This window comes from Arvicanthis niloticus, chromosome 3, assembly GCF_011762505.2.
Source record: "Arvicanthis niloticus isolate mArvNil1 chromosome 3, mArvNil1.pat.X, whole genome shotgun sequence".
Lineage (NCBI taxonomy): Eukaryota > Metazoa > Chordata > Mammalia > Rodentia > Muridae > Arvicanthis > Arvicanthis niloticus.
In genome coordinates, this window is record NC_047660.1 from 103776966 (window position 1) to 103789007 (window position 12042).

The window sequence follows — 12042 nt, forward strand, 5'->3', positions numbered from 1 at the left end:
AGGAGTCTGCAAGATGTCTCAGTATGTAAAGCCACCTGCTGCCAAGCCTAATGACCAGAGTTTATCCTTGAAACTCACATAGTAGAAAGGAGAGAATAAGTTACTAACAGTTGTTCTTTGACCACCACACACAAATTCTTAGATAAGTACACACACACACACACCACAAATACACTAAATACACAAGTAAATGTAATAAAGAGTTTGAAAAAACTTTAATAAAGTAGAACTCCGTAAAACTGATACAACGGTCTAATTAGCCACAAATACATACATACGTATGTGAGAATGTTTGTTTAAATGTATTGATGCTAAGCAGATGAATTGAAAGTGTGTTAATAAGAACTAGGTGATATTCAAGGAGGCTGTAGTATTTAACAGAAGCCCATCACATTCTGAAACAAGTGCAATTAAGACTGATAATGGTTGTGACAGACTTCAAGGCAATGAATAGATACAGTGTGTGTACAAATTATGTCACATGCCTTACCTGAGTTTCATTTTCATTGATTAAGGATTTGGAGTCTGGGCATCTAAGTCACTGGGCTTCAACTCTTCATGTATACCCCAGGCTGGCCTCAGATTCATTACACTCCTGCTTAGGCCTCCTGAATGCCCCATGGGAGATGGGTGTTATTAGAATATGTACATTACAAATATGGCAATAGAAGCAGAGGCTGTCATGGTCAGCTGACACAAGCTGTACAGCACTGAGCTCTGGTTTATGGTGGTATAGCCTTCCATCCTTAATCTTTAGTGTGCTCTCCAGAAGAGAACTTAGAGATCATGCACACTCCTGCCCTGTGGGAGAGTCTTCTCTCATTCCCATGATTCTTTGTCATACAGACCATTTCTTCTCTATTTTTCACTGCTAAGTGCCACTGACTTGCTACACAGTTGTTTGATGTTTGCTGTTGTATAATCACCTCATTTACTTAAGTAGAACGTGAGCAGCAAACCTTCATTTAATAGGACTCTGTTCTACGATATTGATGCTGTCTGTGACCCCAGCTGGTCTTTTGTTGATGTGGATAGTGGCAAGTGCTCCTCTACATCACCTATTGTAAGAGTCCATGATTTGCCACAGAATGATACCCCAGACTCCAATAACATATAAACACAAAGAGTGTTTAACTCTGCAGAAGTCCAGCTTGCTGTAGTGTTTCATTAACAAGATAGAGAGACACACAAGTGAGTTTGCAGGTTTGATTTAAAGGGATTAGGGGAATCAGAGGTAGGTGACCTCTATTTTACTCCATTTCTACGGGCATCCCATTACTGGGGCATGGAGGCTGGAATCTGTTACTGAGGAAGTCCTGGGTAGGTGATCTTTATCTTCCTCTATCTATCTCTAGGCATTCTAGAATCATTGCAGGGATGTGAAGACCTAGGGTTTTTTCTATTAGTAATTGACTTGCCTAGGCTTGCCTGGACTTACCCAGTTTTTAGGCCTAGTTTCCTCAACTGCCCATTTGAAGTCTGTCATGGAATCAGCATAGCTTTCTCACTATATTGTCTAAAGACAGAGATGTGCCTTGCAGGTAGACTCTTGCTAAACCTCTTCCCCATCTCTTGCAGTGTTTATATACCTTAATAAATTAGAACTTTGTAAAACCAATACAATAGTCTAATTAACCATAAACACATACATACATATGTGTGAATATGTGTTTAAACTAAGCAGATGACCTCTGTGTTATATCAAATATTTCTCATGACTAATTTCACCTGTGGAATGATGTTACACCAGTATTCATAATCTACCACACCCAAACAAAGCCACTCTTATAGACCTCGAAATTTGTTCTTGCATGGCTCACAATCAGGCCACACAGAGGCAGTGGCATAGGTAAGGTTGTTTGTTTTGTTTTGTTTTGTTTTTTAAGTATGTATGTATATGAACTTTTCAAATAATAAATTAAAAGGGTTTTAAAATGATTAATGTAATTAGGTGAGACACATAAAACATGTGAATGTCTGTGTTTTCATAGGGAAGCAATCACCCTTTTAACTTGAAGAATATTTCAACTTCTACAATATTCTATTAGTTACTTTTCTCTTGCTGTGCTAAAACACCATGTCCAAAGGTAATGTAAGGAAGAAACAGTTTATTTTGGCTTAGGGCTTCAGAGAGATAAGGGTCCATCATGGTGAGGTGGAGGCATTGTAGCAGGTGTCAGATGATGATAGTAACAGGAAGCTGAAAGAATAAACAGGAAGTGAGACAAGACTATAAATATTCACAGCCTGACCCCAGTGGTATACTCCAGCAATAATAGACTCATTTGCCAAAGTATCTACAATCTATGCAAACAATATCACCAACCCCTGGGGACCAAATGTTTTAATACAGAGGCATATGGAAGACATTTGTCATTCAAATCACCACAAATTCTGAGTCTTTCATAGTGTAACTGATGTCAAAATCTTATACTTTTGAGCTTATGTCTATGGACAACTGTGTACCAGATAGTAGTTTCAAAAGACACAGTTGCTATCTACTCATAATTTTTCTAATTATTTCTTTTACTTTTTAAAATAAAATATTTATTGATTTACTTTATGTATATGAGTACAGTGTTGCTGTCTTCAGACACACCAGATAAGGGCATCAGATCCCATTACAGATGGTTGTGAGCCACCATGTTTTCGCTAAAAATTGAACAGTGTACTCTTAACTGCTGAGCCATCTCTCTACCCCTTCTTTTATTTGTTGAGTTTACAATACAATAATATTATTTTCCTCTTTCCTTTCCTCCCTCCAAATCTTCCCACATTTTTCAGAATCATGGCCTCATTTTCTTTAATTCCTGATGTATGCATATATACTGTTGTGCTTTGAATAGGAATGACCCTCAAAGACTCATAGATTTAAATGCTTAGTCACCAGGGAGTGGTACTATTTGAAAGAATTAGAAGGTGTGAACTTCTTGGAGGAAGTGTCACTGAGAGTGAGCTTTGAAGTTTCAAAAAGCCTATGTCAAACCCAGAGTCTTTTGAGTACTGCCTGTGGATCCAGATGTAGGACTCTGTTATTTCTGAAGCACCATGTCTGCCTGTGTTTTACCATCTTTCCCTCTATCATCAAAATGGACTAAAGTTCTGAATCTGTAAGCAAGCACCCAGTTAAATGCTTTCTTTCATAAGAATCTCCATTGTCGTAGTGTCTCTTCACAGCAATAGAACACTGATAATGACCTACATATATGAAAGCATATATATATATATATATATATATATATATATATATATATATATATGTATATATATATATGTAGTGTGTGTGTGTGTGTGTGTCTATGTGTGTATCTCAAGGCTAATAATTTCATACTAGACAACCAAGTAGTATGATCTTTTCTGGGGAAGAATATTTCTTAGCATTCCTTAGTTGCCTATAGTTTTTGTATGGGTTTGAGCCCTTGGTGGACTTGTCCATATCCATGCTACCATGTCTATTGGTGTCATCCTTATTCGACTATTAAGGTAGCCATGTTGGTGAGACATTGTGGGTGTAGCTTCTGGCATTCCTTACAACTAATCAAAGTTCAATGTTGTGGAACACAATGCCATCTACCCTTAAGTAAAAAATTCTCCAGGGCATAAACATGGTCTTCTGTACATAAAGTTAATTTAAGCAATGTGACAGCTGTGTCTATATAATTCTGGCCACAAGTCTCCAGGCCACGGGTGGCGGGCACACTGTGCTGTGACATGATAGATTTTGAAAGAAGTCATGTTTTAATTAGTCATCTTTTGTTATCTCTTTGGTTTTAGATTTGCACAGATGGCCATGCTGTGTTCATGGAGCTGACAGAAATGCAACATTCTACATTATTAAAAGTACACAATCTAGACCAAAAGTGCTTGTCTATGGTTTTTCTTTTTCATGCATGGCTAAGTAGTGTGAGAATGGGGTGATTTGTCAATAAAGTGAGAACATTGCCTGAGCTTTGATGCACAGCTCTGTGCAATCCATTACTATAAGTTGACTTTCAATGAACTAAAAGTAGTACAGAGACCAGTTGGAAACTGTACAGGCAAAATAATTTTGTGTTCCTTCTCACCACCATGGCAGCCTTATCTTACAACATGGCATTATTTCCTCTGACCTATGTAAGTATTCTGGACCACATACTGCATTCAGGGTTGTGTTTTTTAGAAACATACCCTCAATGGTTAAGGGGTTCACTGCTCTGATATTGCTATTGAGTTTTGTTCCCCTAGTTTATCTTTCTGGTTCACTTCTCCGATATTGCTATTGACTGTTTGCAAAATTATCTCCTTGGGCCAGAAAATTCATCTGAACATAGCAATGCCTATACCCAGGGAGAACCTGTAATATCTGATGAAAAGAGAAGTGAATTAAAGGGAAATGTGTTTATATATTTTATGAATAGAGTAGTGAAGGATGCTTATAGGATACCCATATATAATGCGCATGTAGATAAATGCAAGCCAGTAAATCATGACTTAATATACAAACAAAAACTGTGAACACAGAGAACATTATTATGCTGAGTATTTGACTCTACTTAATTAAGCCTAGAGTTACTTTAAATTGTAGACTTTCAATCTGTATAAGCACCTAATTTTAATATGAATAAACAACTACAAAAACATACTGGAATTTTTGACAAATCTTATTATAACCTTTGGCTTTCATGTACCAAATCACTAATAGGCAAAAATGTACCTATATGCACAATGGATACTTAAGTATCAGCTCCTCAGTTTAAAATGTGAGGTTGAGGCTGACAATGTTCAACCCCGTGTACTAATGTAACTCTAAAACCCTGCAAAATTATAATACCATGGACATTTTTGTCTTCTCCTCACCTGATCCTACTCCCTCTCACATGTGGAATTCTAAGTACTTCATTCCCTTTTATTGGTAGGTTTATAGAAAACGAACACATCTCTACATAATGTTATATAGTTTTGTGGTCTTGTTCTTGAGGTTTGTGTTCTCATTAGATCCTACTGTATCATCGTCCCACCTACTCCAGTCATCCCATGCCCTTCTGGAGATTCCTCTCTTTTACTTTTTTGTGCAAACTGAAGCTACAATTATATCCCCCTTTTATCTTTTCCAAATACTAATCATTTGTACTTTCTCTCTCTGTTTATGTCAAAATTTTTAAAAAGTATTGGTTGTCACATAAGCTTCTTTACAATCTTAATACTTTTATTTTTGTTACATTTTAGCCACCGCTTTTAATTTTTTTCTCCTAAATTATTCAGTTAAAGAGGGGGGCTATAGTTTAGTTATAGGGTACCTGCCTAGCATGCTCAATTTTCTGAGTTCCCAAAGTTTAAGCAATTTATCTATCTGTCTGACCGACTGAATGACTGACTGTCTGTTTGTCTACCTATGAAGCGAAATTTAAAACTTTACACTTTCATCTGATTCTCTGTTGCACAATTGAGGCTTTACTTTGCATGACTCTAATTATCTGATTTTTTAAGTATTTTTTTCTCCTTTTGTTCTGGGCTGCTCAGAAGTGTTGTTTTGTTTTTCACTTTTTATGATTGATTTTCTTCTTTCATTTCTATTGATTCTGAATTCTACTGCTTTGTGTTCATAGAACATGAGCTGCATGACGATCTTTCCCTGAAATGTGCTGAGACAGTTTCAGCAAAAGAATAACTGGAATTTACAAATGCTGCAGATGTACTTGAAAACAGTGTTTAATCCTCAGTCCAGGGAAAGGGTACAAAATATAGACTAACATATATGTTCAATGGACAAAGTCTATTGAATATATTTTTACATATTCTTTATTTTGTCCTATATGATTAATAGAATATTACTAAAAGCATATAATGTGTTAATTTGTTGATTTATTCTTATAATGCTTACAAAGACTTATTACAGTTTCAAGGTAATATACTCTCTCTATCAACTCATCATCCATTCATCCATCTATCCATCATCTTCTGTTTTTCTTGTCTTTTCATGAAAGTTATCAACATTGATACTTCTGGTTTTAGGCTATTATTAAATAAAACAACAATCAATTGAACACAGTAGTTCAGTGCCATAGAAGCAAGTATGATAACTACAATTACTAGGTGACACAGTAGAAATTTTAAGCATGAGAAATATCCATCCCTCTGGAGGAGCGGAGCATGATGGTGTGAGACTTTATCACATTATTCATTAGGGTGTATGGTTTGTAACTTAAAATACTTTTTGATTTGGTGTTTGTCTTGTAAACCAGATTTCTTTGCTAGAATTACCTACAATACAAAAAGTGGAACCTTAAATAATATGAATGCTATGCAGTCTGAATTTAGCTCCTATAAAACTTCAAACTTTACTGTTAAATTTCTCATGTTATTTGTTATTGGTTGAGTGTCTGGCGAGAAGCATGAGTCTGCTGTAGCTTTGGGTTTCACTTAACAAGCTCTGTCTTTGTAGACCGGAATTTAGTTTTTTTTTAGATTGAATGTGATTATATGTATATTAATTTTTTAAACATTTTATCATGTGCTTTTCCTGGCTATTTCCTCCTTTCTCCTCTCTTTTGGCAGTTACTTCTGTTTGGAATTTTCATTAAGTTCTTAAAATGTGCATTGCTTGGTTTTAGGACTGAATAGTATGTTAATTATATTTAAGTATAAATTGAAATAGTATCTTTATGTTCCTGAAACATTCAAGGTCTTATTAATGACAAAAGTAGATTAATGTCAATTATTTCTTAATAGCGTGTAGGTCATACTTTCTTAAAGCCTTAGTTTTGTTTCCAATATAAAATAAAAAATAGATTGTTTTTTGTCATATACTTACTAGTACAGACTCACCTCAGAAATGTGATTCTTATAACTATTTAGAACATTATCTCAATGTCTCTTCTTCCTTTTATCACTTTTTTTTCAATCTGAAAATGCTTTTATCTGTTAATATAAAATAATTTTAATTTTGGCTATGTCGGGAAATGATTGAATTATGTGAATGCACATTCCCCCTCCTGGCATGGGTGTAAATACCCTTCATCTCTTTAGTGATATACCCCTATCTATTTCATCAATACAATTGGGCCCTAATGGATTATCTTAAGCTAATTCTAGCTATTCTCTCTTTTCTTTATAAATATTTCAGAATGTGTATTGAAGACTTTAGGACTCCATAAAAAATTAACACACTGTTTTACCAAATATATTTTAGTGGCTAATAGAAGTAATTATCCTTGAATACCACGTGGACATGTAGGTGGCATTCAAACATCTTAAATTTCCCTATCGCTGTTTCAACAGATGAGTACCACAAGAGGTTAGAATTTAACTTTTACTCAGTTCAGTGTCTTTCAGAAAATTTTCTAAATCACAAGTGATACCTCTTCTATTTTATCTGAAAGAAGCAGATAGTTTGTCTTGAGTTTTCCCTTTGCCATATCTTCCTTAAGGAGCAATAGCTTCCAAAGAGGATTGATGAAGTTCGTTTTGGATTTTCTTCAAGAATATTTCACATGTTTTCAGAAGGAGCAGAATGTTCAATTTCTTGTCTCTGTGTATGATGCCAATGATGATTAGGAATTAAAGTTTCTTTTTTTTTTTTTTTTTTTTTTTTTTTTTTTGTTGTTGTTGTTGTTGTTGTTTTGAAACAGGGTTTCTTTATATAGCCCTGGCTGTCCTGGAACTCACTCTGTAGATCAGCCTGGCCTCAAACTCAGAAATTCACCTGCTTCTGCCTCCCAAGTGTTGGGATAAAAAGTGTGTGCCACCACTGCCCTACAGGGATTCAAGTTTCAATACATGCTCCTGTTAATCACCAACTCACTGCCAGTCAGCATTTCCACTTGTCTCTAGTGATTGATGACCATGGAGTAATTGCATAAGGCCACTGAGGTTTGCAAAATAGTGGCATTCAAGCTTTATCTCTACTGGAAGGAATTAATTAGCTGAGGTTAATCCTTCTATTAAGAATGCCATTACCCCATCAATTGCTGAGTTTCTTGAAGTTCATAAAGTAAAGGGTAGTAATTGTAAAAAAAAAAAAAAAAAAAAAAAAAAAAAAACAACTTCCTTTATGCATTTTTCTACTTTAGTAATCGCTAAATATGCCTATCTTCTGTTTTGTTTTCTTCTTTTTATTATTAAAATTCCACACATGTTAACATGTACTTGTGTTACATAAATTCAATCCATTAATCTTCTGTGGTTGTTAAAACTATCTTCTTTCTGGAAATGAGGGCATCTTTTATTGAAACTTGGTTCATCTGAGTTAACCACAGTACTCTTTGTAGCTCCTTCCTGTGTCACATGAAATTCTGAACTAGTCTCCTCACTGTGTCCCTTGTCAGTCCTGAGACTCAGCACTTTTCTCATGCAGTCTTGATATTTCTAAATAAATACCGTTATTTAAGTACTATAATTTTAGCAGTAGGAATATTCACTGCTATATTTGTCTTGTATCTAGTACTATTCATAGTATAAGCTCAGAAATAAAACTTATGCTATATAGAAAATACAAGATTATTCTGGTAGTTTCAGTTTAAATGCACTATTTCAGATTGTTTTCCTTAATGTTCTTGATTTTTACATTTAAATCTGTTCTCTACCTTTGTTATTGCTTTCTGAATGTGGTTGTTAAAGACAACCTATTTTTTATCATTAATCATTGTATCCGTTTACATTTCAAATGATCTCCCCCTTCCCAATTACACCTCCACAAAGTCCCCATCCCATCCATCCTCTTCCCCCATCCGCTTTGCCTCTATGAGGGTACTCTTCCACTCCCACCTCACCTCTCTAGCATCCTCCTATGTTGAAGCATCAAACCTCCACAGAACTAAGGGCCTCCCTTCCCATTGATGTCAGATAGGGCCATCCTCTGCTACATATGTATCTAGAGCCCTGGAGCCCTCCATGTATACTCTTTAGTTGGTGGTTTAGTCTCTGGGAGCTCTGGGAGGTCCAATGAGTTGATGTTCTTCCTATGGAGCTGCAATCCCCTTCAGCAACTTTATCTGTCTTTTAGCTCTTCCATTGGTGTCCCCGGGCTCAATCTGATCGTTGGCTGTATCTGCATCTGTATTGGTTAGGTGCTGGTAGAACCTCTCATGGAACAGCCATACTAGGCTCCTGTCAGCAAACGCTTCTTGGCATCAGCAATAGTGTCAGGGTTTGGTGTCTGCACATGGGATGGATCCCTAGGTAGAGCAGTCTCTCCATGGCCTTTCCTTCAGTCTCTGTTTTATTTATTTATTTATTTATTTATTTATTTATTTATTTATTTATTTATTGTCCCTATCTTTCCTTTGGACAGGAATATTTCTGGATTAAAAAATTTGAGATGGTTGGGTGGACCTATCTTTCAACTGAGGGCTGTGCCTATCTACTAGAGGTAGTCTCTACAGGTTCTATCTCCCCTTTGTTGAATATTTCAGCTGAAGTCATCCCCATTAGGTCCTGGGAGCCTCTAGCTTCTCTGGCATCTGGGACTTTCTAGTGGCTACTCCTAGTTCCTCATCTCCCACTGCTACATATTTCTATTCATTACCTGACCCTCTGTATTTCCCTCCTGTCCCTTCCAATACCTGATCCTTTCCCCCCCTTTTTTTTTAATTCTTCAACTCCCCCTCCTCTCTCCCTTCCAGGTCCCTCACCCCCGTGATTATATTTTCCTCCTTCTATTAAAGTATTAAAGTTTCTATTTAAAGTATTAAAGATTGAAGCATCTACACTTTGGTCTTCCTTCTTCTTAAGCTTCATATGGTTTGTGGGGCGTATTGTAGGTATTCTGAACTTTTGGTCTGATATCCACTTATCAGTGAGTACATACCATGTGTGTTCTTTTCTGTCTGGTTTGCCTCATTCAGCATGATATTTTCTAACTCCAACCATTTGCCTGTGAATTTCATGAAGTCATTGATTTTAATAGCTGAGTAGTATTCCATTGTATAAATGAAGCACATTTTCTGTATCCATTCTTCTTTTGTTGAGGGACATTTGGGTTGTTTCCACCTTCGGGCTATTATAAATAAGGCTCCTATAAACATGGTGGAGCATGTGTCCTTGTTATATTTTGAAGTATCTTTTGGATATATGCCCAGTAGTGGAATTGAAAACAAAGAAATAAAGCCACACACCTATGGTGACTTGATCTTTGACAAAGAAGCCAAAACCATTCAATGGAAAAAAATGGTATTTTCAACAAATAGTGCTGGTTCAACTGGCAGTCAGCATGTAGAAGAATGAAAATGATCTATTCTTATCTCCTTGTACAAAACTCAAGTCCAAGTGTATCAAGGACTTCTACATAAAACCAGATACACTGAATCTAATAGAGGAGAAAGTGGGAAAGAGCCTCAAACACATGAGCAAAGGAGAAAATTTCCTGAAGAGAACACCAATGGCTCATGCTCTAAGATCAACAATTGACAAATGGGACCTCATAAAATTGAAAGAGTTCTATAAGGCAAAGTATACTGTCAAAAGGACAAAACAGCAACCCACAGATTGGGAAAAAAAATCCTTACCAACCCTTTATCCAATAAAGGGCTAATATCCAAAATATACATAGAACTCAAGAAGCTAGACACCAGAGAAACAAATAACCATGTTAAAAAATGGGGTACAGAGCTAAACAAAGAATTCACATCTGAGGAATCTCTAACAGTTGAGATGGATTAAAAAGGCTAATATCCAAAATATACATAGAACTCAAGAAGCTAGACACCAGAGAAACAAATAACCATGTTAAAAAATGGGGTACAGAGCTAAACAAAGAATTCACATCTGAGGAATCTCTAACAGTTGAGATGGATTAAAAGAAATGCTCAACACCCTTAGCATTGAAATCCAAATCAAAACAGCCTTGAGATTCTATCTCACACCAAGCACAATGGCTAAGCTCAAAAACTCAGGTAATAGCAGATACTGGATGTGGAGAAAGAGGAACACTCCACCATTACTGGTGGGACAGCAAGCTGGTAAAACCACTTTGTAAATCAATCTGGCAGTGTCTCAGACAACCTATTATTACCATATAAAATATGCTCATACTACATTTTGTCTTTAGAATATATCTATGAAAGGTGTATATTCAAAACTCTCTGTTTAAATTTACTCAAAATAGGAGCTTGAGAAAATTAATTTTGTGATCATGATCATACACTACTTTTATAGAAATTCTGAATTCAGCTCATGATACCCATGTGAAGTGGCTCCCAACTACCTATAACTTCATCTCCAGTGGATCTAATGGCCTATTCTGGCTTTCACAAGAACTCCACTCACATTCAAATAATCACACCCCTATACACACATACATGTAATTTAAAATAAAAAGTAAATCTCTAAACTGCTCAAAATAATTCTTGATTTTGTAAGTATCAATGTTTTCCATACATGTTAATATCAATTGTTTAACCATAATTTAAATTTTACTCATAATTTGAATGGAGTTATCTACGAGTTTTCTACTTTTTCTCTCTTTTTTATTCCTCTCATTCTAGTCTTTGATTGCATTTTTAGTATGCAATTTTAACTCATCTACATTGTTTTTAATTTTTTTTTATTTAGGCTACAGAAGTCTTTCAGTGGGTAAGAATGCATATTGCTCTAGCAGAGGGCTGGGGTTAAGTTCCTAAAGCCTAAGTAGGGTGGCCCATGTTACTAGTTTAACTCCAGCTGCAAGAGATCTGAAGCTTGCTACTAACCTCCACAGGTACTTTCATTCATGAGTATGTGTATGTTCCTAAATTTGCATGTACACACACCACCACCACCACGACCACCACCACCACCACCACCACCACCACCACTACAACATCAACAATTTTTTCAAGTATTTCTGTGAATAGTGATTTTAGTGATTATTCTGGGGTTATACATATTCTTAAACCACAGCACTCATGTCCTTCTGGTATCTTGTGATTCCTAATGAGATGGTATAACTTTGCCAACTTTTAGAAGCTACTTATTTTTTTCTGCATTATGAGCATTATTCTACATATTGCCTCTGAATGAATGTATTGAAAATCTATACTGGATAATACCATATATTTTTTCTTTAAGTCTAACAATTTTTTCTTTATA

General features: G+C 35.8%; 1 protein-coding gene across 2 annotated transcripts in view; it reads left to right on the forward strand.

Annotated features, from left to right (window-relative positions):
- Positions 1-12042, forward strand: part of Znf385d (zinc finger protein 385D) — an 885608-nt gene that overhangs the window by 480544 nt on the left and 393022 nt on the right. The window lies entirely within an intron of this gene.